This window comes from Erithacus rubecula (genome assembly GCF_903797595.1).
Source record: "Erithacus rubecula genome assembly, chromosome: 2".
Taxonomy (NCBI): Eukaryota; Metazoa; Chordata; class Aves; order Passeriformes; family Muscicapidae; genus Erithacus; species Erithacus rubecula.
This window is the reverse complement of record NC_136685.1, coordinates 8,987,742-9,002,725: the sequence shown is the minus strand read 5'-3', so window position 1 is coordinate 9,002,725 and position 14,984 is coordinate 8,987,742.

The window sequence follows — 14,984 nt, the reverse complement described above, 5'->3', positions numbered from 1 at the left end:
TAATTACACTGATCCACAGCAGGGATTGAGTGCAAGCTGACAGGCCATGGTGGCTTGGGTGAAAGGTGGAGAGGCTGTGATGACAGACAGCCTTTGCATGCAGGATGAAATTCTGGGTAGCTCTGGGGAGCCACAATGGCCAAAATTATGTGCAAAACCCCAGGTTCCATCCTACCCTCAGTCCTCTTGGCTTCCACAGAAATATTCAGCGGTGGTGGGCACCAAGTCTTGTGGGAATTCACTGCTCTTCTTCCAGCTCTGAAGCTGGGTGGATAGGAGATTACCTTCAACAGAGGCCATCAAAATACCTCAACATGTGAATGTTCCACCACTGTAGGCTAAGGGTGGAGACACCATGACCTCCCTGGGCACCCTGTCCAATGCTCAGTCAGCCTCACAGTAAAAAAATATTCCCTAATATTCAGAGGGAACCTTCTGTGTTTCAGTTTGTTCCCATAGCCTCTTGTCCTGTCACTGGAAATCACCAAAAAGAGCCTGGCTTTAACTTCTTTGCAGCCTCCCTTCAGGTATTTATGTGCATTGATAAAATTCACTTTGAGCCCTCTTTCCACACAGAAAAGACCCAGCCCTTCCTCACAGGAGACATTCTCCAACCCTCAGTCTTTTCCATGAGCTTTTTCCAGGGTCATTCCAGTATGTCCATGTCTCTCTTGCACTGGGAGTCCACAGCTGGACTCAACACGCAACTGTGACCTCTCAAGTGCTGAGTAGAGTGGAAGGAGCTTGACCTGCTGGCAGTTCTTTGTCTCATGCAGCCCATGGTACCATTTGCTTTCTGTGCCACAAAGGCAAACTCCTGGCTCATGTTCAAATTGGGGTCTAGCAGGACTCTTGATCCTTTTCTGACAAGGTGATTTCCAATGGGGTGGCCCCCTGCATATTCTGGTGCATGGGGCTGTCCCTTCTCAAGTGCAGGACTTCACACTTGACCTTCCTGAGCTTCATGAGGTTCCTGCTGGTACATTTTTCCTGCCTGTTGAGGTCTCTGGATGGCCCTGTGTTAGCAGCCTCTCCTCACAGTTTTGTATTATCTGCAGACTTGCTGAGGGTACACCAGGCCATCAGTGAAGATGTCAAACAGGACTGGACCCAGTACAGACCCAACAGTCCCAGTCACTGGCATACAACTAAACTTTGTCACCAGCCTCTGGGCCCAGCCCTTAGCCAGTTTTCAACCCCCCTTACTGTCTGCTCAACTCACCCACACACCAACAGCTTGTCTGTGGACTTCTAATGTGAGGCAGCATTGCAGTCCTCGGAGACACCCAGGCAGAACCTGTCCACTCCTCTTCCCCATGTCCAGGCCAGTCATTTCTTCATAGGAGTTTGGTCAAGCAAGGCTTCCCCTTAGTGAAACAGTGCTGACTGTTCCTGGTGGCTTTCCTGTCAATTATGTACCTGGAAATGGTTTCCAGGGTTAAAGTTGAGGCTCATCAGCTTGTAGTTCTTTTGGTCATTCTTCTTGTCCTTCCTCAAGACAGGATTGACAATTGTTTCCTCCAGGATCTAGGCACTCATTCCTCTTATTTTATGGGAAAATGTGTCAGTCCTTAGAAGGTGAGGTGAAACAGCTTCATCACTGAAAAGACTGCACTAGAGAGAGACTTTTCCTGGGCTGGCTGTGCTGGCAAATACTTCAGAGATAAAGGGTGCCTTGGAAACCAGAGGATTATTTTTGACACTAACCTGTGTTTTAGCTCCATCCATGGATTCACAAATAACATCTGGCATGCCTCTGTTAGGTGATCTTGTGGGCTTTAACAAATTTGTGAGTGCAAAGACAGGGGAAAAGGAGTTCAAGTCCCTGTGGACATTTCTCCCCAGTGATTCACCCTTGGCAGGACTTGGAGCTTGCAGCACTCTCCATGACTGCTCTGTGCTCAAGAGTCCCAGCTCTGCAGTGAGCTGTATCAACCATTCCCTAAATGGCAGAGGAAATGCCTTAATACTCATCCATATGGTAAAGGAACAACAAAAATATAATTAGGGAAAGATATCCAATAGAGATGCAAATTAACCTCCCTCCACAAAGCCCTTTATAAATCCTGGGATTTTGTGCACTTATTACTTCTATTAAATGTGACATATTTAAAGCTTCCCTTTGCCAAAAGTGCTCTTTCACTCATTCTCTCTGACCTCACTTAGCTAGTTCATGAACAAAAAGGGAGATTAAAGGGGAGATAAATATGATGTATCAAACACTTGGGACCACTGGAAAAAAATGACATGTATAAAACCTTTATGAAACATACAATATTCTTAAGCATTTTATTTTGCTGAAGGTTTTAAACTGTTAATTACCAGTAACATTCCAGAGTTCAATGTTTCTCTACCAACCATTCTCTTCCTTGGTGGGAGCTTAACCAGCTCCCCCCTCACCACCCCTGCTGCTTCTCTTCTTTCCTCTTTGCATCCAAGCTTGTAGCAACCACTGTTTGATCTAGATGGGGAAAAAAGCACTTAATATACCTTGGCTCTAGATTACAGCTCAACAAAAAAGGGCTTTTTAAAAAAATTGGGTGGGGTGTTTGCCTAACATGGAAGGTCCCTGGCAGGCCAGCACACAGCCAGTGCAGTTTTTGGTCTGCAACACCAACATGTAAGGTGAAGCTCTGGTTATTTGGGGCTGGGTCAGCCTACTGGGAAGCAGGTTTTGCAGAGTTGAAGTGGTGGGCTGAGTCCACAGCAGCAGATTTCTGACTGACTTCAAACAGGGGTGCAACCTCTTCCCTTTTTCTGCCCCTCTGTGGCTTTTGCTCATTTCCAAAAGCTGCCATGTGCTGCTGCAGGGCTCCTGGGTCTCAGCACATCTCATCCTTAGTGACAGCTGGATTGGGTGAAGATTTTGGTGGTGGAGATCTCTGGGGAGGGGTGCCACACATGGTGCATGTCCAGCAGGTGCAGAGCAGTGCCAGGGGCCAGCCCACGTGTCAAAGAGCTCTGGGGCTGCAGGCAGAGCCTCAGCAGCTGTGGAGTTACTGACACTGAATGGCAGCAGATTGGGCATCACCAAGGCTCCAGCATTGGGGTACCCATGGCAGGACAGACACAGTGCTTGGCTGGATCCAGCACTGCTGTGTGTGAGTGGAGACAACACCCTGAAAGAGCCAGGGGCAATCATGGAAAGCAAATTCTGCATGGGAGACAGTCAGACACGTTTCCTCCCACGTGCAGGGGAGTTGTGATGGCTGTCTGGAGCAGCATTTCAGCCTTAGGAGATATGAGCAATCTGGTACAGCTGTGTCCTCTTTCACTGTCAGCTGCATGATGTCACCCCAGCCCCTGCTGCCAGAGCCTCGCCTCACACTCGGGCTCTCACTGTGTGACAACCTGCCAGTCTGCAGCCATGTGCCAGAGTCCCAATGGCTGCAAATAGGAGCAACTCCATAAAAGTTAATTGTACTGGTGGAAAACATGGGCAGTGAGCCTTCTGTGCACTTATCAGTGAGGCTGGGCCTATTAGTCATGATTTACTCACAACTGTACAGAGAAAAACAAATGCCTGGCTGGCACTGTTGAAGTAACTGTTTCAAGTTAATATTTATGGGAAATAGTCTGTGTAATGGGAAACAGCTCTTTCCTTCTGAGGTCACATGCCACTAAAGAGTTTACTTTCTTCTGTATGTCCTTGCCAGTCATCTTTTGTTATGTTCAGAATGTATTGATTTTGTTAACATTCTTTGGGAAGTTAAAGTTACTTTGGGAATTAATTTATTTCAAAAGCATCCTCCTTGAGACTGAATATGTGTAAAAAACTCATGTAACATAGCAAGAAAAGAGGGAGTTCTGAGAGCTGTCATGCTTTTCTCTCACACTGTGACTTCCAGTAAATGCCCCAGCAAAGCTGCAGTCCCCAAACTTGGCTTGGATCTTTGGGGAAAGTCAACCTGCACCAACCCTGGGTGCCAGGCACCAGAAGGACTTTTCCTGTGATGCTGTAATGGTCCTTTTTGGTAGATCCCTTGGGGTGGATTAGATTGAAGTGACACTGAATGACTGGTATATACATATCTATTTTTTTAGATTGGTTGAAAAGGAAAGGAGGTGTGTAGCCATTTTTGTTATTCTCTATAGAAATAGAACAATGTAAAAGTATAAAAACGTAACTTAAGAAAATAAATAAGGAAAAATAAGACAGAGAAAAAAGGATAAGAGTAGACAGTGGAGAGGAAAGATATCATCAACTGTGAATCCAGCAATGAGACTTGATTGCTGCAAGGTGATGATTGCAGTGTTGATCCATTCTGGATCTGCTTCTTATCAGCCTTTTATCTGGCTCAGAAATCAGGGATTTGCTAAACAAAGGTTGGTTTGTCATGGTCATCCTCCAGTGGTGGGTGTGCCCACCCTGCACCTGGGCAGACCCAGCAGGTCTCCTGTGCCCTTCAGCTGGGGTGCAAACCTGGGCCCTGCTGCTTTCGCAAAGGTCGATTGTTTGAGTCATTAGCCCTTAACATTTCAGTCTCTCACAGACCTTGAGGTGGTTGGTGGCCCCTGGCACACCCCTGGCCCTGATGGTGTCCCTGGGCCTGGGCCAGCTCACACCATGGACCACTCCTGCAGCAGGGATTGATCCCCCTGAGCCACCTGCCCTCAGTGCTGGAGATCCTGCAGGGAATCAGATACCAGTGGGGCCGTCAGGGGCTTTTTGATAAACACCTGAGCATGTGCTGGGCCAGCAGAGATACAGCATGAATAGGCTGTGGCAAGAAGAGATTAGGCACCACTGCTGGGGGCTGAGAGGGATCATTCCTCTCATGGCAGGAGGCACCTTCCACACCAGGTCTGAGCCTTACAGTGCTGTGCCAGGCTCTCCTCCACTGAGGGTTAGATTTCACCATCCCAGGTGGGAATTCTACAGAATGTACTGTTGAAATTGTGTTCCCCAGGGGAACCAGACCCACTGAAGAATGTGGCCATGAAAAGGGGGCAGGAAGCAGGAGCCACAGCAGGGAGAAGGAGAAAACATTGATTTGGTGGTGATTAGGTGGTGCCACCCTCTTTGCTGGACACCCATTGCCATGGTCCCCAGGACACAGCACCATGGCATCTGCTCTCCCAGGGATGGGCTGATGCTCCCTGGCTGTTCAGTGCTGCCCAGCTCTGGGCTGATGTGTGGTCCCAGGCCAGTCATGGAGCTGAGGGTTTTGTTAGCATCAGGAGAGACCAGGTTCATCTCAGCCTGACCTTCTATCTTTTAAATCCCAGTGGTGCAAGAGTTACTGATATTAGGAACTAAATTGGCAGATTGGAGCAAAGGTTTCTGCAAGGCTCCATTATCAACAGAAATTTCAGCTTATTGAAGCAATTTCTTGAGTCTTTTAACCTAACTCTAAACCCAGCAGTTTTATCCTGAAGAGCAGGGAAACATTTAGAAAGCTATTAGATTCTCTACTGTTAGCTCTTCCTACGGGAAAATGGAAGTTTGCTGTAGGAGCAAATGAGCAATAGTAACACCCAGCAAGTCACTCCTTGCCATTTTTACTGCAGAAAAGTACAGATCACACAAGTATTATGTCTGTCCATGTGAAACTCAGCTCCTGGACTCTGGAGTTTCCCCAGCTTCTGTAATGAGAAATATCTCAACACTACCAAATACTTTAATTAAATTAAATACCAATCTTCCTATATGACATGAAGGCAACGTCAAATAATCACTTGAGGTACAAAAGCCCCAGGGCAGTAATCCCTTTAAGATCAAAATATCAGTGGAAATATATATATATTTTTTTTTTTTAAAACCAGGCACAGGTTTCGGGTTCCCTTGATGCTTCTACTCCCATTTGCTGAAATTATTTCACTGGGGTGTCAGAAAGGCAGTAGTCAAGTATCAGTGTGGCAGCTCATGTGTGTTGAGCTAGAGAGGGCAGGAAGGTCCTGCTGCCCACAGCCCAGCCCAGCCCAGCACCACAGGGCCACACGAGCAGCTGCTTATTGCTGGTCAGTGGAACAAACTGTGTTTAAAACATGTCTGGGGAAAACGTGTCCAGGGATGTGTTTTATGTTCCAGGTCAGCGTTCAGGCAGCTGCTGGGGAAAATGTTAGAGGAGACAAATCTGTGCTTCCCTCTTAATGAGTAGGTGCTCTAAGTGTCCACCCCAACACTTCTATAGCCATGGCAGGGTAACATTTATGAAGCAGTTTTTAAAGACTCCCTGTAAAAATGTACTTTTGCCACAAGGCCAGCACCTGGCAGAGAGGGACAGAACTCTGCTCCACAGGAGATGAACCTTCATGGTTAGAGGAGCCAAGTCCCTCCTGGGACAAGGCACTGTCTCCCCATTTTCCCTCGTGTACCCACTGCCAGTGTGTGCCTTGGCTGGCTTGTCAGTCAACAACTGACCCTGAGCACATGTGCAGAAACAGAGCCAAAATAGTGCTCATGGCACCATTCCAGCTGATGGGTCCAGCCTGGAATAGCCTCCTGACAGCCAGCTGCCTCCCCCACTCACAGCCCAGGGACACCCAGCAGGACTCCTGGAGAAAGCTCCTGGGCAGATCCTTTCACCAAGTTTAGATGCTCCCAGCCTGCAGCTGAGAGAGCTGGCCACAGTCCCTTGGAGAGGACCAGGCACTTCCAGAGGGCATGTCACCTCACCCTGGGCTACAGGAAGGTCAGATGAAGCAGCCTGGAAGCACCAGTTGTTTCACAGACTATAAAAGGGCTCTCAGCTGCCAGCTCTGGCATGGGATACACCATCCTTGAGGTTTGGTTCCTTGGCCTAAGCACAGATGTGTAATATCTGTGTGGCCTGCAGCTGTTGGCCCCCAGGTCTTTCTTGTCCCCAGATCACCACATGGCACAGTCCCTTCAGAACAGGACACTGGTGGCCAAGGGCTGTGCAGGTCTTGCTCAGTGTCCTCCTGCACTGGGCTGTTGGAGATGTGCCCACTGACTAGCTGCAGATGGGCACTGACAGGGGAGACCACATTCATGGCAAAATGTACAGAATTGCCCACAATATTTCAGTACTGGCAGTTTGAACATTGGTGTTTTTTCTTTTATCATACACACAAATTTCAGATTTTCAAATTTTCTGCTTCTGTTCCTTCAAAAGGAACAATTCTGACATCCAAGTGATTCCTATGCTGATACCAAACCATTATTTCAAGCCTTGAGACCACAGTTTTAAGAAAAAATATAAGAACTTTCTGCAATTAGTTCATGCTCATGAGCAGTTTGAGTTGAAGGATTTTTAATGTTTCAGTTCCTAGTATCTCAACTGGAGCCAAATAATGGGGTATGTGGAATGCTATCCTGAACAATTAAAACATGGCAAAGTGTAAGGAACTAAAAACAGGAAAGAAAAACATAAAGGAAATGGTTAGATGTATTAATTTGCATCAGGAATAGCTTGTCACTTAATACTAATAAGGATCATGTTCACATTGGTTTAGCCAGGTGCCAAATGGGGTTATTGTCTCATTTGTGACATGTAATCAATAGGGAAATAAAGCAGGAAGCCTCCAGTGATTAGAAAGAGCTCAGATCCCAGGAAACCAGGCTGCTGTTCCTATCCAAGCCCTCACTTCTCCTCTGCCTGCCAGTCAGTCCCTCCTGCTCGTGGAGCAAGGTGCAGGGAGGGCAGGAACAGCCAGCAGTGACCTGGAAACCTGGAAGGGTTCTGTGCCCTGGCTTTCCCTTTCTGAGAGGGGCACAGTGACAGTGCCAGGCAGAGCTGGTTAGTCAGCATTCCCTCGGGCTGCAGCCATTCCCTGAGCCACACTTCCGAGAAGAGGGGATGTCACTGGAGTCACGGCTGGACAGGAGAGTGCTGATGCCAGGGAAATGCATGGGAACATATGGGAATGCATGGGAATGCATGGGAATGCATGGGAATGTATGGGATGCATGGGAATGCATGAAAATGAATTGGAATGCATGGGATGCATGGGATACATGGGATGCATGGGAACACATGGGAACGCATGGAAATGCATGGGAATGCATGGGAACGCATGGAATTGCATGGAATCGCATGGAATTGCATGGGATGCATGGGAATGCATGGGAACGCATGGAATTGCATGGAATCGCATGGAATTGCATGGGATGCATGGAAATGCATGGAAATACATGGGAATGCATGGGAATGCATGGGAATGCATGGGAATGGATGGGAATGGATGGGATGCATGGGAATACATGGGAATGCATGGGATGCATGGGAATGCATGGGAATGGATGGGAATGGATGGGAATGGATGGGATGCATGGGAATACATGGGAATGCATGGGATGCATGGGAATGCACGCTGCCCCTTTCTGTAAGAGCTGCCCACCTCTGGGACGCTGTGTTCATGGGTTAGCTGCACCACCTAATTAATGTCTTGTCTTCATTTTCTTCTTGCTTCACAAATAATCAGGATTAAAAACATGAAGGAGATTAATTTCTTGTGTTAGGACTTGGTTGTTTATGAAATCTTATCTAAAGCATAGACAGTTCTGTAACACCTCCAGCTACCAGCTAAAAGTGAGCAAAATGGAAGTGAATCTAGCTGTTGCAAGGTCTTTTCAAGCTACACAGTCCAATAAAGAATTTACACCTATATTATTTATACTTTTGACGCAAAACCCAAACTCCTGTTACCTGTAGTTGCAGCACTAACTATCCAATCAAAAATTACTACCTGAAATCATGAAGGAAGAAGACAGAAAAAAAAAGCACCCAAAAACCTCCATCTTGTCCCTTACCTGTTACTATATTCTAAAAATCCCAAATTCAAAACCCTTCACCGTGACACCACACACCTCTGTTCTAACTACACACCAATGATGTAAACCCCATCACTCAAATTTGGAAGTCTTCTCCAAGTCAAAAGCAGTGTTCTCCTGGGGATTAGAGCCAGAAAGCAGAGAAAATTCAAAACTCCCAGGCTTCTGGGTTCCAACACCAGTGCAAAAATTTCTATTGGAAAAGGGACCATATCTGCATTCAGTACCTATTTTTATATAAAACCACAAAGTCTGTGGTGCTCCATCCTGGTGAAGGCCACACAGGCAGCTTTCCAGTGTCTGTACCTCACAAGGCATCTCTGGGTATTGCTCTCACAAACTGACTATGAGTTCAAAAATAAGTTTCTTTAAAAAGTTTTGTCTTAAGGTGTTCTAACACCAATCCACCAAAAGTTTTATTTGTCCTGATTCTGAGCAGGCTGTGGTGACTGAACAGTGACTGGTTCAGGGACTTGAGACTGATGGGGAAGAGAAAGGTGATTTTTAAAGAGATTTAGAATTTGGACCTGTTTTTTCTGACATAATAAAGAAAACACTTAAGCTTTTCCTCTTTCATTTTTAAAGGTCAGTCATTTCCTTCTTATATTTTATTGGGAAAAAATAGGAGGAAACGCAGATTCTCACACCCTTAGTGTCAGGAAAATTCATTAGCAATCCTAACAAACATTGTTTTTGTCACAAATATTGTTGCATATTTTAAAATGAAATAGAAAATAAACTGGAAAAGAAATTAAAACTTGTAATACCAAAACAGATAGTTTTCCTCCTTTCATCTGTCCCAATGTGACCAGTTCACTGTCTGTCCAGCAGACAAAGCATATCCCTGAACTTCTACCAAAACAGAGAAAAGACAGGCTAATTTTTTTTCAGAGGGTGAATATTTCAGGTCACCCTTGTGCACATCACAGAAATGTGAAAACAAATCAGAAAATCCCTTAACCCACAGGATTGTTTGGTTTATATTTTTAGTTTAGCCTTGATGTTCATGGCCAAGATATGAAACCAGACAAATCTTTTGCTGGCTCTGCTACAGAGTCCCTCTTTAACTGTGGGAAGGTTAAGGAGCCTCTCTGATTTTTCCATGTTCTCATATGTACTATATACATACAGATTGTCAGACACAGAGGAACACCAGATCTATAAATGACTGCAGAATCTTAAATCCCAGTCTCTAATAAAGTGTCGAAAATAACTGAGTTGTTTTCATGAAAGGGCTGTTATTAAAATAGCCACAGGAAAAGGAAAGGGGGCAGCAGGTCTCTGACAGTCACAGGGGTGAATGCTCCAAGCCCAGGGCAGGGACATGGTGCTGTCACCCTTCCCAGCACCTTTTGAAGTGTCCCTGCCAAGTGTTCCCAGCAAGGTGAGACAACAGGCAGCACCTGCCACCTCCTGGGATCTCTCACTGGATTCTAATGCTACCCTGTGTAACTCCCCATGTGGATCTCTGGTACAATTATATGGAATTCTTTATTCAAAAATGGCTCTAGGGAAACTTTTCTGTTTTCCACTAAATTCCCATTTTTTTCTTTCTCCTCTTATCCTCTGGCTGAACAAAAGAAACTCCATGATTTTCTTACACAAAGCTGGAAAATCTGCAGGGAAAGTGGAAAAAAGAAAAAGAAGACGAAAAAAGGGAAAATAAATAAATAGTAACAGAAATAAATATATATATTTTAAAATCTGGTAAAAGAAGAGATTACAGATCTCACCTGCAGTTATTTAGGGGAGGAGCCACTGCAGGTCAGTAGCTCTTAGGGGAAGGCAGTCTAATTACTGCATTAAAGGGACATGGGTCAGCTCATGGCTACTGTACAAAACCCAGTGTCAGGTACACAAATACAGGAGAACTGGAGCTGGTGCATCAGGAAATGCAGCACTATTTAAAACAGCCTTGTCAGCCTTAGCTGAAAACTCTCCCCAGGCACACCAGCCCCTGTCACCCATTCAGCCAGCTTGGAAATGAGAGAAAGCAACAGCATCCCATAGTGACCCCCAGTGACCAGTTTTTAAGCCTGGCCTGGGACTGAGTCTCCTGTCTCGTTGTTTAAGGAAATTTTTATTTCTTCTTTTTCCCTGGTGCACTGCCTACTCACCCAGGAGGGCACACATGAAGATCTTTTGCCTTTCTGAGAGACAGGGACATTCTAGCCTCCACTTTCCATTTCTCCAGCAAACAAGAATCAAGGCAATGCCAGAGTCATGCATAATCTTCCCAGCTGAAACTGGAAAGGAACAGGATTCCTAGAAGAAGAAACAGGGATTTTACAGCAAGTAGGATATCTGCTTGAGAGCAGGAGATGTGGGAGTTTGTTTTCTCTCCTGACATCCCCACATAATACAATTTTTTTCCTTTAGTTGAGCCAATGTTTGCTTAATGCAAAACTCACAAACAGCCTGGACAGCAGAAACAGCTGAAGAGAGACCAAGGCATTTCAGAAGGGGACCTGGCTGGGTATTGTGGAACCCAGACCATGGAACACCTGAACCTCCCTGTGATTTTGCCCCTTCCTCCCAGTGCAATCCCTTACTGCAGAGGTGGAAGGGAACTGGCTGAGTTCAGGTGGATTTGGGGCTCAATTTACCAGCAGACATGAGCTGATGACAGCAGCAAGTGCAGCAGCATGACAGGAGAGGCTGTGCATGGTGAAACAGCTGGTGGTGTCCCCACTGCTCACACCTGGGGATCCCTTCTGCAGGGCTCCTCTGGCCCCAAGGGTCTGGTTTGATCTGTGATGGCAAACAGAGTGTGGGCAGGTGAGCCAACCAGATGTGCTACAAAAACACTCCCTTGAGCTAAACTAAACCACTGATGAAGACAGCCTCAGATTGCTTTTATCATTCCTCAGGAAAAGATTAAATTTCCACACAATTTCATGTAAATTAGTTTTCTTTGTTGGTTTTTGGTGGTGTTCGTTTTTTTGGTTTTGGTTTTTTTTGGGTTTTTTTTTAGATAGGCATTGCAGCTATAATTAGAATGCAGTTCTGGACATAAAATATTCCTTTTAGAGACTATAAACAAGATTAAATAAGTAAGCTATGAAAGGCTGAGACAGGGGAGGGCATAAGCAGGAAAACAAATCATAGTAGCCTGCAGATTTGATTGCTTGAGATGGGAGGGAAGCACTAAGTAGTTTTGATTCTCAGCATTCAGTGTAAATAAATGATTGGTTTTTTCACAGTAAGAACTTGTTAACATACCCAGATATTACCAAATGAACTGTTTCATTAAGCTCTTCTGGAGTACAATCAGTATCATTAAATCATTATTGCCAAAAAAATAATCTGAGAAGTTTATGATCATTAGACAAAATCTCTGTGTGGACTTAAAAACCAGATAGATTAGCATAGAAGTATGAAAAGTGCTCAGTAAATTTTATAATTTACTCAGGAATTTTATAATTTTGTTTTCTTTTATGTTCATGGAGCTCCTCTCACCAGAGAATCACTAAATTAATTGCAGATTCCAGCTGTGATATTTCAGGGGAATTGAATGGCTCTGGAGCTGTGTGTATGAATCAGGCAGATGCCTCCTTTCATTCTACCCTGTCTCTCCTGTTTCTCAGTGATGCCCTCCAAGCCCACCAGGCTTGTCAGTTGTGTCACATCCTATTCCTTTATCTGCTCTCTCCAGCATCAGCACAACCAGGCTTCCACTGATCTGCACGAGGTTTTGACAGCTTAGATTGAGAGCATGACCCTCACAGCAGTCACAGGAAGAACCTTTTGGTGACATCAGTGGTACAGAAACATTGCCTTTGGTAGAAAATAGCTAAATTGCATTCTGAGAGTATTTAATGAATTCAAGGAGAGACTGGTTTGCATTTCTTTCACCAAAACCCAACAAAATGATAGATTTTCATACATTGTTAGGGTTTTTGGGTGACTGAAGGACCACAAGGAAGATGTCACACTGACTATAGTGCTTCCCTATGCCTTTAACAGCTCCACACCTCCAATTTAATACCTTGATTCCTTGGCACTTGATAATAAAAGCAATACACCCAAGGGTAAGAAACCATGGTAGCTGTTAATGCAGCAGGGGCCAGTGGGCTGTGAGGTCTTTTGTTTGCTGATGACTTCAGACTCTGAGGCTCTGAGCACCTCACTGAAAAAGATCATAACATAACATCTGATACTCTGGTTAGGGGCATTTCACTGCAATTTGATGGTGGTGTGATGAATGCCCATTTATTGCCAGGTTATGCTGGTAAACCTCCTGTATCTGACATCCTGAGCAAACTAGTATATACTAACCTTCCCATCCAGGATGGCATCATTGAATCATAGAACACTTTGGGTGGAAAGGACCTCACAGATCATCCAGTTCCAGCCCCCTGCCATGGGCAGGGACACCTTCCACTAGACCAGGTTGCTCAGAGCTCCATCCAACCTGGTCTTGAACACATCCAGGGAAATCCACAGCTTCTCTGGGGAACAGAGCATCAGTGTCTGAGCACCACTACAGTAAATAACTTCCTAATGTCTAATCTAACCCTGCCTCTACTTTGAAGCCACTTCCCTTGTCCTATCCCTACAGCTCCTGAAGAAGATTCCCTCTCCACCTTCCCTGTAGTCTCCTTCAGATACTGCAAGGTTTTTGCTATGAGTCCTCACCACAACCTCCTCTTCTCTGGGCTGACCAGCCCCAATCTCAGCCTGTCCTCACACAGGAGCTGCTCCAGTCCCCTCACCAACTTCACAGCATCCTCTGAACCTGCTCCAACAGCTCAGGGCACCAGAACTGTGTGTTGTATTCCAGATGGGGCATCCCCACTGGAGCAGAGGATCTGGATCTGGAAGAGCATTCAAGAACCATTGAAATCTTCCTCTGATACCATCTGGACTTTTACTGCTCACTAAATGTAAAAAGTGGCTTTTGAAAAAGTATATATTGCAAATCAAAATTTCCACTGACTCCAGGACTTTCTCCTGAGTAAACAGGAAAACCTGCTTTGTTGTAAGGCCAGTGCGGGGACCTTATGGAGGGTGCTGGGAAGCAGGGTGATAAAGCACTGAGTGTGTTCTGTCCTCTGTGTCACCAAATCCTCCCTGAGTGACTCATCCCATGGCAGTTTTGGGTTAGCCCAGAACAGTACTACTTACAACAGCCAAAAGCAAATCACTTGAGGGAAATAGGACAATATTGGGCTGTTGAGTATTGTCCTTGTTTCCAGTAACCTGCAGCTCAAGGACTTTCCATGATCTGAATGGTATAACCATCAATTGATTTCTCTTCCATGAATCTAACCAGTCTCTTTGACCCCACAGAAATTTTAAGCATCCATAACATCTAAAACTTAGTCCGTAAATATCTAGAACTAATCAATCCTTTAGGCAGCTTTATTGATTTCTGAACTCTCACAGCAGCACTTAATTTGACAATTAATTTAATTTACCACCTTCCAGTGCTAGCATCTTTACTCAAAGCAGTGCACAAGATTTTCCCATCACTCGAATTCTTCATTAGGTTCAATGCATGACATGAAATAATATGCAGGAGGCTTTAAAGGAAGATCAGTGATACTGTCAGGGCTGAAAAAAAAATGGGTCAGGAGGGTTTAAAAGATGAATTAAGGAAGAAATAGGCACTATACAGAAAGTGAGTGACTAATTTACTCTAGTTGTTGATGTTGAGATGAAAAGTAAGAATACAGATATAAGAATATAGATAAAACTTCACAGTAAAAGCCTTCTGTCTTCTTGACCCAAAGATGCTTAAACTGTCACAAGTGTGTGATCAATTTATATGAAATGTAGTTGATGCATACACACACAGACTCAAGATTCCTTGGTGAATGTGTGACAGTCACATTTATAAGTGAAACATCAGTGCTTTCTGGTACTCAGTATAAAATCTAACAAACTCAGGGGTTGCTCATTTACAGCAAGCAATGCCTTAGTGGCCCATGAGCATGCTGGATTTTCATGACCTTAAATCAGGGGTTGACTTGTGTATTCTGCTGTAGCCAGCTTCTTTGCAGAAGCCAACATCTGGACAAAAATTAGCAGAAGTATCAGCTTCAATTAATATATTGTTTTACAACTCAACCCAAATTATCACTGACAGAACTAGGCCTTAAGTGCTACATGGGAATTGGCTTTCCTAAAAATTCACAACTGAACAGACCTGAGCAGATGACCCACAATTCATCTGTGAAATACTCAGCTTGCTGAAATAATTTGTTCAACTGTGACCCAAATAATGAAGTACACAGTGTTAGCT